Below are 17,239 nucleotides of genomic sequence, written 5' to 3'. Positions count from 1 at the left end.
AATAGTATTCCATCACCAGTCTATGATAAACCCAAAGAACCCAGTTTGGGGGACAAAAAAACCCACTATTTGACAAAAACTGCTGGAAAAATTGAAAAACAATATGGGAGAGATTGGATCTGCTCTAGATCAACATCTCACACCCTATATCAAGAGAAATTCAGAACGGGTGAATGACTTGAATATAAAGAAGGAAACTATAAGTAAATTAGGTGAGCACAGAATAGTATACTTGTCAGATCTCCGGGAAAGGAAAGATTTTAAAATCAAGCAAGAGTTTAAAAAATTACAAAATGTAAAAAAAATAATTTTGATTACATTAAACTAAAAAGTTTTGGTACAAACAAAACCAATGCTGCCAAAATTAGAAGGGAAACAACAAAATGGGGAAAAAATCTTTATAACAAAAAGCTCAGACAAAGGTCTAATTACTCAAATTTATAAGGAGCTAAATCAATTGTAAAAAAAATCAAGCCATTCCCCAATTAATAAATGGGCAAGGGACATGAATAAGCAATTTTCAGATAAAGAAATCAAAACTATCAACAAACACATGAAAAAGCGTTCCAAATCTCTTATAATTAGAGAAATGCAAATCAAAACAACTCTGAGGTATTACCTCACACCTAGCAGATTAGCTAACATGACAGCAAAAGAAAGTGGTGAATGTTGAAGAGGATGTGGCAAAATTGAGACATTAATACATTGCTAGTGGAATTGTGAATTGATCCAACCATTCTGGATGGCAATTTGGAACTATGCCCAAAGGGCTTTAAAAGACTATCTGCCTTTTGATCCAGCCATAGCGCTGCTTGGTTTATACCCCAAAGAGACAATAAGGAAAAAAGACTTGTACAAAAATATTTATAGCCATGCTCTTTGTGGTGGCAAAAAATTGGAAAATGAGGGAATGCCCTTTGATTGGGGAATGGCTGAACAAATTGTGCTATCTGTTAGTGATGGAATACTAGTGCTTATTCTATTTGTCAGTTATTTCTTTTTTCACTATGATAATAGAAGACTAGATGCAAAAGACTTGGCCAGGGCACTAACAAGATCTGTAGTCATGCCATTTGGCCTGAATCCCCTCTTCTGTTAAATAGTTATAATAAAGCTATATGACTAACCTCATAGAGTTGTTATAAGGAAAATACTTTCTAAACTATAAAACACTATATCATTATGTGCTTTTTTTTTCAAATAAAGGGGTTTCATTTAGGCACCAGGCTGCCTAGAAGGGAGTAAAATATCTAGATTACAAGTGAAACAGGTCAGGGATCCCAAGTCAAAGTAATGGGATTAAGCTTTACAGGAGAACCTGTACTTCCAGCCTGGTCAAGATGGAGGTTAAGAGAGGACACAGCCTCAAAAATAAGCAAAAATATATTAATTAAAAGTCAATGAGTTTTTTAGTATAATTTTGCTTTCTTAGGAAATTTGCTAATGTTTGGCTTATAGTGGGATGCAAAATACATAAAGGCCAAGTTCATAACAATTCTGCTCTTGGAATTATTATTTTTGAAATATATGAATGGCTAATAATTATTCCTCTAGTTAGAAAGAGAAAAATATGTAAAAAGGATCAGGTTTGAGATCCCATCCCCGTACTCGCAAAGGTCATTCTCTCTTAGAAGTAGCTCCCAGAGGTTTCCTATGCTTACATGACTCAAAGGGACACAAGAAAATGCAAACACAACACCTGTCAACCACAGGTGTTTATGATAAATAAAAATAGATCAGTCAGATGCAGTCTCTATCAGAATAAATGCATGTTAGTTGTACAGAGTCAAAGTAAAGCAGTAGAAGAGAGGAAGGTCCAAGTTTCTCAGTGTCTTATTTTATTTCGTTAATAATCCAGCCATCTGAGCAAGAACGTATATTAAAAAATAGTCTTATACCTTGGTGCTTGGCCCATTAGCTTTTGCCACTCACTGCAGTCCCTTTTAAGTTATGGGTTTGAGTGGAACCATTAAAGTCACTACTAGGGTGCTAAAGTTCCACCATTTCTCCATTTCCTTTCAGGGAAAAATCCCCATCACCTTCCTCTTGTCCCTGTTTTTCTCCTTTTTTACCACCTCATTCCCAAACTATGTGATATTTCCTTGGCTGAGGATATGAGCAAAAATACTTCAAATCTCAGAAGTCTACATATATTCAAACTATCCTTATCTCCATCGAGAGGAGGCACTAATATCTAAATATTAATGACAGGCAGAATAGTAAGGTGGATAGAGACAGAAAGACCTGGATTCAAGTCTTGCCTTTTACATATCCAAGTTATGTGACTATGGCCAAGAAACAACTTCTGAGTGATTCAGACAATATTTTAAGTTACAGAGTAGTTGCTGATTCGCTTTGGGTAAAAGAGGTTTCAACATGGGGAATTTCATACTGATGAAATTATAGATCCAGAGCAAAAATTAGGAAAGATTCTATGGATTAAAAAAAAAATGAAAACTCCCTCTAACACTACAGATGGGCATCTATTTTAGAACACAGAGCCTTTCAAAATTGCTAGGGGCACTAAAAGTTTAATTGACTTATCCTGTCTTACTAATCAGTTTGTGTCAAAGACAGAATTTGAACCCAGTTCATCTTGACTCTGAGGCCACATTTTCAGCCACTAAAACAGATTTTATTGCAAATTAGTTGATAGGATCAAGTAGGTGGCTCAGTGAATAGAGTGCCAGGCCTAGAGGTCCTGGGTTCAAATTTGATCTCAGACACTTCCTAGCTTTGTGACCCTCAGCAAGTCACTTAACCCCCATATCCTAACCCTTATCACTCTTCTGTCTTGGAACCGATACCAAGAATCGATTCTAAGAAGCTGGTTAGGACTTAAAAAAAATTAATTGCTAATGTTTGACCACTCGACACCCAAAAGAACAAGAGCCAAAAAAAACTTTTTCTATATTTTTTAAACCCTTACCTTTCATCTTGGTCTCAATACTGGGTATTTCTCTTCATTGAGCCACCTAGCTACCCTCACCTTCTCTTTCGTTTGGCCCCTGGTTTGCTTGATTTTCTTCTTTACAATTCCATGTTTTTCTCTATGATTCCTTAACTTGTCTGCCCGGCTACAGTGGATCTGGGATATGACCTGGATATTCCAAGCAATACAATGAGACCTATCAGGCGCAATCATATAATAGACAGCATAGACTATCAATGAGTTCCCCAAATACAACCCAAGGAGGTCTTGGGCACATGACTTGTCCCCAACCTTTCATTTTATATTCATAAAAAGTGTCATCTTTGAAAATTATTATGTCATCTGAAATCCTGTTAATTTCTGCTAGATTCTGTCCTACCTTTAAGCTACTTGAAGAATATCTGATACATACCCACATATTCATTCATATCTCTCTATACACACATATATTCTCAATAGCACTGCTATTCAGAATATTACTTTAGAATGAAAAAAAGTCTAATTGGTAAAAGAGCAGTAAAATTTAAGATGCTCACAAATTTCTTAAATATAGTTGTGTGTGTGTTTGTCAGAAAGGTACTGAGTGAGTACACAAAGATATTACTATTCACCACCTACAGTGTTGTTTCAGATAATGCAGGAGAAGATTGGTTTCACAATATGGGCTTGTTGACTAATGTATCAGTAAGTGAAAAAGCAATAATAAAAGGTGGAGGCCTTGATTCTTGTCTGAAAACCATTTCTAAAACGTAAATCTTTGTTCGATTAAATGCTTCTCTGTTGCCAATATGCACCTACTTGAAAAAAGCAAGCAAAGATATTCATCACCATGAGACATGTATTGTCTGTATCCTGAATGTAAAATAAAAAGTTCATGTAAAGAATCAAATGCAACTGCTCAACTTTTTCATGAATATCACTGGTTCTTACCTGTTTTTCCCGTGTAAGAAAATAAATAATTTTATTTAGAAACTACCAGACCTAGTAGAATAAGCCATTTAAAGATCTATTAAAGGACAGGTAGATAGCATAGTGCAGTGATGGCAAACCTTTCAGAGACAATGTGCCATGTTTCCCCTCACCCCAGATAGGGGAGGGAAGAAGTGCTCCCATTGGGCTGCTGGACAGAGGGGCAGGTGATATGAGAAATGTCCTCAGGTGCAGTGGAGAGGGTGAAGGGAGAAGCTCCACCAGAGTCACTCTGCCTTTCTAGTGAGGAACTCTAGCAGGCAATGGTGTGCATGCCCACAGAGAGGGCTCTATGTGCCCTCTTTGGCATGTATTGCATAGATTTGCCACCATGGGCATGATGGATAAAGCACCAGGCTTAGAGAAGGGAGGTCCTGGGTTCAAATGTGATCTCAGACACTTTCTGGCTCTGTGACCCAGGAAAGTCACTTAAACCCATTTGCCTAGCCCTTGTCCTTTTATTGTTACTTAGAGTAAACAGAAAGTAAGACTTCTAAAAAAAGGTCTATTAAAATGGAAACTCCTTGTCCCCTGAAAAAAAAAATCCTACTTCAAGGTAATTACTGTATTTATTCAGATGTTTTCCTCCTTTCTCTAGCCCCTTTGTAACATCAGAAGGTCAATCTAAATTAACTGCCACCTTTCATTAATCTTTGAGCTTTTTTCCATTAAAAATAAAGATATTAAAAGTTACACAGTATTTAGCAGGAAAACTAACTAGAATCCAGATCTCTCAATATTTGTTTCCCCCTTTTATTCTAGTCATATTCCAGAAAAATTCTGCCTAGCACCAAATCATTTTAAGCAAATAATTGTGAAGATTGAGACTATGAGAGAGACAGTCAAGGATAGATAGGGAGGAAGAATTTGTCATATGAGCACATTTTATACTTTCTTTCCTTTGAAGTTTCAAGTTTGGGGGTTAAGCATGAATAAGTTAAGGGAGGGACAACTAGGAAGTAGCCTCAACCCCAGGGTATTGATCCTGTGTCTCTATAAAGGGGGTATTTTGGAATTTCAAGGATTTTTTTCCTTGTTTAAACTTACTGTGGGACAGTCACCATGTTTTAACACTGATCAGTCCATTAAAATGCCAGCTATCCTAGGCCAAGAAACTGGGCAGAAAGTCAGAAATAGAAAAGAAGTAAGTAGAGGCAGAAGAAGCATAACATTGTGATACCTTTTCCTTTTTATTCTAAAAGCCCAGTGTCTAATAGAACACCCTAATGGTTTGATTTTTTTTTCTGTTGTTCTATTTTGCTTTAGGGGTTATTCTAATTGCTCTTTCAAAAGGCTAGCTTGTTATAGAGGTTTAACTTAATCACACTATAGTGGTACTTACCCCATCTCTCCCTACTTTAATTCTAGTTTTCTGATCAATGCCACACAGCCAACTCTCTTAGGGCTAAGAGGCTTTCCTAAACATTTCATTCCTTAGGAATTAAGGTAGGGTCATGAATAATATGCTATTGCAGTAGATCATTTCATAGCAAAGCCAGAAGGGAATTGATGGAAGCAGGAATTTCAATAACTTATTAGCTCTTGGGTTCTCTTGCTTTCTGTTCCTCCTTTGTAGAACCTAGAGAGTCAGAATTAAAAATCCAGACCCCTGGATAACACTAAAGTGAAACAGGCTATCTTCAGGAATTCCAAACCTGGACACCTTTGGTCTCCAGATCCTAACCCTTGCATGATAAAACAGCCTTATCTACAGGAACTCTCATCTTGCAGACATCCCCATTTTTAACCTTGCAAACATCCTGTCCCCCAAGATCCTTCCCCCCCCACCCCTGCCTGCTCATCCTTAAATATTCAGCTCCTGCACGGCTCAGGGTCAACTTTGACTTGTCAACATGAGTCCCTAGTCTTAAACTAGACAATAAAGTCCCTTTGCATTTTACATTGCTGGCCTGAGACTCATTATTGGGATACACTCCAAGCACTTCACCTTTCCTTAACAATACAAACAACTAGTTACTTTCTTTTTTTTTTTTTTTAAACCCTTACCTCCTGCCATAGAATTGGCTCCAAGACAGAAAGAGCAGTAAGGGCTAGGCAATGGGGGATAAGTGACTGCCCCAGGGTCACACAGATAGGAAATGTCTGAGTTCAGATTTGAACCTAGGAACTCTGGTCTCTTAACTAGTTACTTTCAAATATATTAGAATGGATAAATAGGGGATGAAGTGGATTTACTTGTCAAAAGGCAACTAGGTGGAATAGTGGGTAGAATGCTGGTCCTGAAATCAGGAAGACTCATCTTCATGATTTCAAATCTGACTTTAGACATTTATTAACTCCATAACCCTGGGCAAGTCACTTATCCCTGTTCGCTTCAATTTCTTCATCTACAAGATAAATAGGAGAAGGAAATGGCAAACCATTCCAAGTATCTTTCCCAATAAAACTCCAGATAGGGCCACAAAAAGGCAAATGTGTCTAAAAAACAACTTGAGAGAAAATAACATGTTCTCAAGACATCTTCCATTTTTCAGCTAGAAGAGAAAGATTAGTTGAAAAGGCAAAGGATGAGTAGGTTTTCCGATTCTTATGATTTTCTAAAGTCAGTTAATAAGCATTTTTTAAGCCCATACCTTCTGTCTTAGATCTAAGTATCAATTCCAAGGCTTTAGTAAAAGGAGGCAATTGGAGTTAAATGACTCTTGCACAGCTAGGAAGCATCTGAAGTCAAATTTGAACCAGGTCCTTTTGACTCCAAGCCTGGTGCTCTATCCACTGTGCTAACTAGCTACCCTCTTGTTAGGCATTTATTGACTGCTCATTTTTTCCCAAGAACTAGCCCCACAGCACCCAGAATACACAGAAAGGTAAAAACAGTCTTTGGCCTCAAGGAGTTTACTTTCTTACAACATGTAAATAAATAAAATAAATTTGAAAAAATAAACAACATGCAAATAAATGTAAAAATAGGTATATACAAGATTCATACAGAGAACAAAGAAGATAGTAGGGAAAGGCCCAACATTTAAATCTGGGGAGGACAGAGAAAGACCTTCTGCAGAAATAGAACTTTCAGCTGATTCTTGCAAGTAGGGAAATTCAGCAGGAAGTGGGAGAAAGAGCAAGTCTCCCATGGAAAGTCAAGGCAAAGGCACAGAAATCTGAGATTTTTTTTTATTATAATAATTGATTTTTGTCAGTTTCTTTAAAATGTCAACCTTGTGAAGGCAGATAATGACTTAAAGCTGTTTCTAAAGACAGTAAGCTGCATTTAGAACTGTAAGATTTAGCTAGAAGAATACTCACATATGATAGGACTGTCTCTAAGAAAAATCGTGAATCTGGGATTGTTGATCTTTGGCATCTTTTCACCTTGTCTGTTAGTGCCCAGCTCAGTGCTTCCTTGCTACCCAGGACCTCTCAAGTAGTGGATAATGAACTCATGTCAGCTCTGCCCAGGCATCCCTCTTTGGCCCAAACCTTTCTTTATGCCTTATCTCACATTTAAAAAGCAACTTTCCTTTAGAGCCCCTATTGTCTGGGACATTGCCTGGCAGAAATTATGTGTTTTAATAAATGGTTATCGATTGATTAAAATAGCTGATTTGACCAATAAAGTTGCCTTTAAAATATCATTCTTCTTCCTCTTCAAAGGCAGGATGCTATAGTGAATAGAGAGCCAAGAAGACTTGGGTTCAATTTTTGCCTGTGGCACATACAGGTTAGGTGATCCTCTTCTAATCACTTAACCTCTCAATTTCCCTGGGACCTATCTATAACCAAATTGCAAAGGTTTCTCTCAGCATTTATACGGGTATTTCCTCACTGAGTACTCCTCCACAGATGAAATCAAAAGTCTAGTGAAAACAAATAGCCCTATTAATAGACTTAATGTCACCCTGCTCAGATAACATAGGCAATGTGTTTTAATAGTTGAATTCTCCATTTTCTGTTATAAAAGTTACATTGTATTTGATTATAAAATATAGGTAAGTGATCTGGGAAACCAGAAGGAATCGGAGCTTTGTGACTTTTTTTTTTTTTGTGAGTACTTGTGATTTCATTAGTGTGGGGAGGTCCTGGTGTGGAAATTCTTTTCCTCACTGCAAATAGGGGAGTAACCCCAAGCAGACAAAGATTAGTTGGCTACAGGATTCTACCTATATGTCATAAACAGAACTTGATTGAACTAGTCTGCTTATCTCCAAAAGTTTCTCACTATCCATTATGCTTTGCCTTCTTCTCACATAAATGTTAAACTTTATACATAATATATGGTTTTTCAGTAGTTTTCCTTTTAGCTTTTCATTGTAATTTCAAGATGGCATAGTGGAATGAAGAGTGGCCTAAGAATTAGAGTTACCAGGTCTACCACAAACTAATAATGTGATCATGAGAAAGTTGGCCCCTCTGAGTCTGTTTAAAAGGGGACTAAACTAACTGCTTTCTATATCTTTTCGAGCTCTAAAAACACTAGTTTTTTCAACTGAATCCTCTCCTTAGGAGCTGTTTTTCAAACTTTCTTTGACAGAATCTTCTTGGAAATTGACAAAAGGGGCAATCTTTGCATGTTTTGGTATTTATTTAATTTTTCTAGCATAATACATATATATAATTTGTTATGTATATGTAGTTTTCATATAGCATATAATGCATTTTACATACTCTGTGTGTATGTGTATTTCATGGTTCTAAACCAAAGTTATGGAATTTTGTTTTACTTTTTTATTACCTTTCACTTCTATGAAAGCATTTTAAATATGCCTTAGATAACATCACCTTTGTTCTGCATATGGGTCTCATTCTACAAGTGCTCCTGTCACAAAATCTCAACTAAGCAGAATTTGATCATTTTTTCCCAAACATAGGCATCTTTATAGTATTCTATGGGTCATAGAATTCTTATTGCTAACTCATTACTGGTTTCCACAAAAGCTTATTGGATATAAAAATTAGAGTCAGATAAGGAAGAATACTCATCCAAGCTTCATTTACTTTCTTACTCTATTAGATTGAATCTTTAAGCCCCCCTCCCCATTAGTAATTATGCTCTTCTTGGAATGTTCTTTCACCTAAAACAACTTTTTTTCATATTTTTTATTTGATAATAACTAGAAGGGTGAAAACATAATTATACTTATTAATCTATTATTTGTTCCCTTTTTTCCCCGAGTTCTCTGTTTAACATGATTCATTTAGGATAATAGAGATTAAAGCTATAAAATTCAAGATGTGCTCTTCTGTCTGCTTCTACATGAAGTACATAGTCTTTTAAAAGTTATTGCTCCTAGATCTTATTTCTTAATTTTTTAGTAGAAGTAAAACAACTTATAGATGAAATAAATATTTAATAAATATTTGGTGAATTAATTCAAATCATTCAAAAGAATATCTAAATTAACATTTTTACATAATAAAGAAATTAAAATAAATGGCTGAGAAAAGTTTTATTTGGATTTTTATGATTAGGTTTTCCTCTCAGTGAAAAACCAACACCAACCACTCACCAGTGATCACTACTGGGCCAGTAATCCTAAGGTCTCCAGAGAAGGCAATATCCTTAAAAGGCCTACCAATCTGGCTTTCAGCTTGATCATCATCCAAATGCCCAGCCCATATAAAGAATTTGTCCTGCAAGCTACAACTATCTCAGTAGTTGCTGTGGGCCACCATCTGTGACTTCAGAAGTCACAGCTACTCAAGATACGTTGGAGTTGGGGGGTTTGTCATCACTGAAGGAAGTCCTCAGCATTATCAAATGATTCAATATCATAAATAGATATGGTTTTGTCATAGAAATGACATTAAAGAAGATACATTATAATCTGCTTTTCTGCTGTGTTCTAATGACCCTCAAGTCTTTAAATCTGACTTGCCATTAAAACTTGTTTTGAATATTTCTAGTAGAAAAAGACCTTAGGCAAGTCAGTTACCCCATTTTGCCTCAGTTTCCTCATCTATAAAATGAATTGGAGAAAGCAAATGACAAACCACTCCAGTATTTTTTATAAGAAAACCCCAAATGAAATTATGAAGAATCAAACTTGATTGAAATAACTAAACGACAACATAAAAATTAGAACTTCTTAAGAACAAGTATTATATAATTTTGGCTATTTGCATCCCCAGCACTCAACAAAATGCTTCATACATAGGATGTATGTAATAAAATGTTTATTGACTCTTTCATTCTTGGTAAAAATAAAGGAAAAATACTGAAAAGACATTCTAAATTTCCTAGTTAGTGATAAAACTTGCAATTGAACCCATGAATTCTGCTTCCACTATATCATAAGGTTGATTTTAAGCTAAATTTTAGGTTCTTCAATTATACTACATGGAACATTCAAGACCATGTTCTTTATTTTACACAGAACTTATACATAGTGATTAATATTCCAACCACTTTGTCTTCAATGACTTACGGGACCTTTAAAAATAATTACATAGACTTAGTTCTTAGCACTAATAAACATAGAGTTTAGAAAACTTAGACATATGTGTTGGATGTGGAAATACCAACTAAAAATTAATTAAACCAACACATGAATGGGTTATGAATCATTTTTTTAAATATAAGATAATATTTATATATATATATATACATATATATATGTATAGTTGATGAGGGCTAAGAGAAATGCTTTGAAACTAAGCAATCAAACATTTACTAAGTACCTACAATATGTCAGAAACTTTAATACCTTGGTTTTCATTGATTTTTTCCACAAAAAATTTGTCTAAGTTTTCCTCAGATTTCCTTGGCATACCCTCTTGACCTTGACACTAATTTTGCAAAAACAAAGGGCAACCCATGAGTTCTCCTGCTCAGTGTGAGCAATACATCTGTTGTAAAGCAAATAAATCCATTTATCCATATAGATAGCAAACAAAAATCAGATAAAGCACATAGAGGATAGAATATATACCTGACAACATACAAAATAAATGAGCTCTCTCATTGGGAGTGTGATATCTTATCTCAGTCAAGTAGAAATTTTCCCAAAGTATCTCAGCTGAGAAGAGGGACATAATCAAGATAACTCCTCTACATGTCACCTTCTTTCCAAAGTCCTTCCAGATAGTGCCTTGATACCTAAAGTCCTTATGGATGGGGATTCCCTTTCCAAACAATAACCTCTCTTTCTCCTCCTCCCTGTCTTCCATACACCAAGAAGAGTCTTCAGAAAGATAAGTGCCATGTTGAATGTTCATGTATTCTTTACATTAGTCTTTTGTATTCACTTTATTTTTATTTTTTTAAAACCCTTATCTTTTGTCTTAGAGTCAATACTGAGTATTGGCTCCAAGGCAGAAGAGTGGTAAGGATAGGCAATAGGGGTCAAGTGACTTGCCCAGGGTCACTGTATTCACTTTATATTAATTTCTTTTTTTTGTACTAAACATTATATTCTCTATAAAATGTGTTTTCGATATGTATTTTAGAGTGTCTAGAACAAACTAATTGGATTTACATTGATTCATATGGAAATAATTGCCTTGGTTTTCATTGGTTTCAGATTTCGCTGATTGTTTTCTAAAGGATCATCCAGGAAAACTGAGGTGTCACTGTACTTTGTTAGGTGCTAGGGATACAAAAAGAATGAAACAATCTCTACTTTCTTATATACAGAGTATAGCCCTTACATGCTTACATGCATCGAGAGTGTGCCATCACCTCTTTAATCAAACTAGGTCAAATCAGTATTCTTCATCATTTAGTTGAGAGTGAATAACTTTTCTCCTCAATTAACAGCAGAGCTGTATGTTTTCCTTTCAAGCTTAGTAAACCCATAATTCCTTTTCAATTCGATTTTAGAAAACCTTTTTTCAATACCTAATATGAATGAGGAAGTACCTATTGAGGACCTGGGCAACACAAATATCTAAAAAGAAAGCCCCTGACCACAAGAAGTTTATATTGTCTTGAGGATACACATATAAATGCAAAGAGGAAGATTGAGGAGGGAAAGAGAATTAATATTTTTCTTTTTGAAAGGATAGAAGAAAAGGAGGGGAATTCATTGAAGTACTCAGGAGGAGTTGGCACCTGAGTCAAGCCCTTTTTAATAGGGTACTGAAGTGAGAATAAAAATATAATCATTCATCTTCTAATACAGACTAATACTTTTTCTTCTTGATTGTGACTGTAACCTAGAGGAATTTCACTTCATTGTTTCTGACTTTTGAAACTCCCATGGGCCCTTCTATAGAGGGTTTAGACTGGAGGCTAGGTGTAATAGATTCTAATACTCCTCTACAGTAAATAGCTCAGCCCCCGGGTCCTATCAAATCCCTCTGTGAAAAAGGGCAGGACAAAAAGAACCAATAATATAGATTACTTCCTCTCTCTCTTCTGCACTGAAACTTCTGGGAGGTGTCCAGAGAGAAGCCAAACCAATACAGTTCCAATACAGACTGAGCAGGTGAAAGACTACAGATTTGTTGCATGGGGGAAGATAAATTAATTAAACAAATGAACAGTTATTTCTCAAGTCTTGTCATGTACCTGGTGCAGTGCTAACTAAGCCCTGAAGGGAACTGGGGAAACCAGAAAATGTAGATTCTATGTGTGAGAGACAGCCAGTAAAAATGCATTGTCCGGAAAGGGTGCGTCTGGAGTGAAGAACGGCAAGGAGACAAGTATAATGGGATCATAGAGCATGGGAAGAAGAGTAAATGCAAGAAGACTAGAAAATGAGGAAGGGAGCAGTTTATGAAGAGATTTAAAAACCAAACAGATGATTTTATATTTGATCCTGAAGGCAATGAGGAGTCACTGGTATTTATTGATTATATAGTATGGTCAGGACCTCACTTTAGGAAGATCACTTTGATAGCTACTTGAGAATGAACTAGCAAGGGGAAATGCTTGAGACAAGAAGGCAACCACCTGGCTATACCCACCCTATATTAGGTAGGAGGTTCAAAAGGTTTTCCTGAATAAGGACTGCAAAGTGTCAGAGGATGCAGTGGATGGGGCGTTAAAATGGACAAGATTTGGCACTGGTTTGGACATGAAAGGTAAGAGAAAGTAGGAGATTGAGGATGAAACCCAGGTTGTGAGTCTAGGTAACTGGGAAAAGTTAGGAAGAGTGTATGGTTTGAGGAAAGATAACAAAATCATTTTGAATGTGTTGAGTTATCCATAGGAATGGCATCATATTTAAATAGATAACAATCCCCTAAGGACCTTGAACATATTGACATAGAAAACCATGAATTAATAGTATAATATTTTCTATCTTTATTTGTTTTGCTAAATATTATATTTTAATAGGCTTTAGGCTGTATTCACAGCCTAGTCTACAGGACAACCTTGAGATGTGTGATAGAAAGTGTGAGAGTTCTGGAGAGAGATTAAAGCTAGATAATTAGATCTAAGAACCCCCCCTTCCCCCACACACACCATATTCTAATAGGGGAAAAATATGAAACTATATAACCATATAAATAATACAAGAATAAGTGAAACAAGAAAATATATGTTATATACATTATATATAGCAATTTAATACAGGCTAGATTTTAGGGGTGAGAGATCACAACTAGTGGGGATAAGGGAAAGTTTTTTTGCATAGAAGGTCCTTCTTGAACTGGATTTTGAACCAGGGAACCATAAATATCAAGATGAGGAAGAAGGGATTCATTCCAGGCATGGAAGAACTGGGGTAAGGGGCTGAGCAATGCAAAGATGGAGATAGATTATCCTGTGAAGGGCACTCCAAATAGGCCAGTATGTCTAGATTTCATGCTATGAGGAAGAAAAGAATAAGTAATAAGACAATAAAATGTGGGATGGGTATAGGGTTGTGAAGACATTTGAATACCAAACAAAGGCACTTACAGGGCAACTAAGTTGCATAGTGGTTAGAATTCTAGACCTGGAGTCAGGAAGTCTTGAGTTCAAATATGACCTCATACACTAAGTTCTAGTTACATGACCTAGGGCAAGTCACTAAACTCAGCCTTAGTTTCCTCATCTACACAATGGAAAAGGAAATGGCAAACCACTCTAATATCTTTGTCAAGAACCCCCACCCACCCACCCCGAAAACTCACAAAGAGTCAGACATACTGAAAGAAATGGACAAGAACATAGACAGAGAACCACTGACATTTCTTAAGCAGAGGGGAAAATTCGATGAAACTTAGGACTTCGATGAACTTTAGGAAAAAATATATCTCTGGCAAATATGTGAAAGATGGATTGTAAAGAGACAAGAATTGATCAGAAAAGAAAAGAGAATGAAAGAATGATAAAGGTTTTTGATTCTACTCTCTGCATGTGAGGAAAAGCTTCCTTGTTTAATTTTACTCTCATTTTCATACATTAAAATTTCAGTGACCCACATGTTGCTTGTTGGAACTAATGGAACAAAGAGAGGCAAAACCAAGATTGAAACTTCCAAAGTCTAAGGATCAGAGGCAAGATAACTGTAGCAATTTGTATGTTTTTAATATTAATAATTCATCTCCTAGACTAGAACTTGAGAAGCTCTAGGTTGGCCAAAGGCTAAATACTGCTTTTGTGTCTAAGAGGGAAAGGGTAAAAACAGCAGAAAGCCCTTTGGGGAATAGCTCAGGCTTTTTCAGGTTTTGAGCTCTCTCTAGTGGTCCTTAGGGATACTGCCATATTTGGAAAGGTGGAACTCCCAGGTGGCCTACAGAGAGAGAACAACCCCAGTAGATGCCACCTAGAGACTAACTCAGAATCAGTGTGCTATCCAATACTCCAAACTCTTTCACTGGATTTTAACTGATGTTTTCTCCTTGCTGCATATAAAGGAGATAGTACACAGGAGCCAATTTCAAATACTCATGTTAAACATTTATTTTTTGTTGAATGCATTCCACTTCCAACTCATTCTTGATCATACAGAAAACTGAAGTTTTTACTGTCAACATTACATATTATATGTGATTCATCTCTAGGGCCACAAGCAAGGGTGCTTTAGCTATATGCTATATTGCTGTGCCAAGCATTTACTTATTTAACTTTGGTGTGTACCAGACAATTATAATGATTTTTATATACATATATAATCTATATCTAATACACACAGTCACATTTGATCCTTATAACAACCATGCGAAATATGCACTACAAGGAAGTCTCTACTAATTTTTTCCAATGGAAGAAGGTGAAGGTGAAGTTAATGAAGATATAGGGACTGCCTGTGATAACCCAGCTAATAAATGTCTGAGGTGGGATTTGAAATCATCTCTTCCTGACTTCAAGTCCATCATTCCATCTATTCTGCCACCTAGCTGATAGGGATGTTAGCTATTGGTTTTGATTAATGATCATTGTGTTTTATACAATAGGCACTTAATGATTTCTCTGTAGGATTTTTTGGTTCTTTGGGAGTGGTGATGAAGATGTGAATGAAGTGTTCTGTTTTTGTTTCCATTTATTAAGCAACACTGATGTGCAATGGAATATGTGTATTGGAAGAAATGCATGATCTCATACCAAAAACAAAACAAAACAAAAAAACAATAGGCACTTAATATCTGATGAAAGAACAAATCAATGAAAGATTCACCTTAGAAGACATATATAACCTTTTTTCTAACTGCTTATCAGATCATTTCTTTCACTTCAGTTCAAAGTTCAGTCTGCCAGGAAGTTTTCCTTTACTCTATTATCTAACCTACCAAAATAAATCCAGAAATCTTTCCCCTTGCCCAATAAATAAATGGTTCCTTGAATTATCTACGAGACTGAAAGTTTCTTAAGAGTAGAAAAATCTGTGATTTATTTAACTTTTTTCCCTCTTTCTTTTCCTTAAATCTAGCACAGCGCTTTGTATATAGTAAGTACCTAAAAATTTTCCAATAAATAAATGAATTTTACTTCTTGGTATTTAGATTTTTCACTTATGTAAACTATATGTTAATCTGTTTTATCTTCCCCTCCTCTACATTGAAAGATTATTTCTAATTTCCAAAATGTATCCCAAATCCCTAGTATCCCACAGTACAAACTACACTCCATTAATACTTTTAAATTGACTGATCTTAGTAGGAATTTAAAAACCTTTTTTTGTAATTATTTAATTCATCAGTCAAAGAAGTATTTCAAAAAGAACACTCTTAAAATTTGGTCAAGAGCTAAAGATCACACAACTTCATTCAAAACGACTACATATTGTGGACACAAATTAGTCTTAGCTTTCATCCCTCAATTCTAAAGCCAAGGATCTGCTTAGCATATTTATACTGCTTGTATTTATATTAGCTGAAATAATTGAATTTGCAACAATGATTGGCCTGCACAGATCTCTTTGGTGATGGGTATTGATTGTTACACTACAGAAACTTTACCTCATTTAAAATAAAGTGTTTTATTCATTGTAGCTCTATAAAGAGAATTGGATGTCATTGGTATAATAATCATATGTTTGATGGATGGATTAAGATCTCTTTTAAAGCTTCCCTTGTAATGTAATGATTTGGTAATTCTCAGAATGTCATATCACAGTCAGAGACTGAACTTTTGTTGATCTACAAAGGATTTTAAGCTGGAAAAGACCTTATGGGTCATCTAGGCCAAATCCTTCATTTTACAGATGAGGAAAGGGATAAAGTCCAGGAAAGTTAAATGATTTTCTCAGGTCGCATGTGGAATAAATGACAGTCAGGATTTAAATGAATTTCTTCTATTTCCAAATTAAGAAGACCTTTAAAATAGAAAATTCTTGTAGCGTAACATAAGTATTCACTTTATCTGAAACCCTGACTCGCTCCTGACTGAGACTCAGGATACAAGGGTAGCTCATAGATTTATTTATACATTCAACACAAATTTATAAAGTGTTTGCTCTATGTAAGAGGGTACTGTGCTAGTTATAATCAGGGAGAGCAAAATTAAGAAGACACGGTCTCTTGTTAGGGTTTGTAGAAAAAAGGAGAAAAATACCAGTGGTAATACCTATTCTTACATAAATTGATCCCATATGACCAAGCCATTTTCCCATACTCATATTAATAATCATTTGAATTTATAAAGCACCTCAAGGCTTATAAATTACTTTTCTCAAAATAGCTCTACAAAGTAGTTAGTGCACAAGAATGCCACGGAAGCTACCAGGATCAGCACAACACCAGCCAAACTCAAAGTGATAAAATGGCTTCTCATGCTTGGGGCAAAAACAATTGTCAGGAAATAAGAGTGCAGAGAACACTCTGATCTCAGGGGTGGTGGCCCTCAAAGAGAGATGGTATTCTGTGTCACTCAGAGAATGCCCTGTTCTCTCGTGGGAAAATGGTGGCATATATAATTATAATTAAACATGGGTTGTTACTATATCTAAGTTCCATTAAATATTCAGCCCAAGCATCAGGTAAGCAAAGTGGTGTCCATAACAAAAT

General features: G+C 35.7%; 1 protein-coding gene across 1 annotated transcript in view; it reads left to right on the top strand.

Moving 5' to 3' along the window:
- The window catches only part of GPC6 (glypican 6), a 1,283,983-nt gene that overhangs the window by 935,474 nt on the left and 331,270 nt on the right, over positions 1–17,239 (top strand). The gene's annotated exons all lie outside the window — the stretch shown is intronic.

The sequence above is a fragment of the Gracilinanus agilis genome, chromosome 3, assembly GCF_016433145.1.
Source record: "Gracilinanus agilis isolate LMUSP501 chromosome 3, AgileGrace, whole genome shotgun sequence".
NCBI classification, from domain to species: domain Eukaryota; kingdom Metazoa; phylum Chordata; class Mammalia; order Didelphimorphia; family Didelphidae; genus Gracilinanus; species Gracilinanus agilis.
This window is presented reverse-complemented; position numbering and strand designations above follow the sequence as displayed.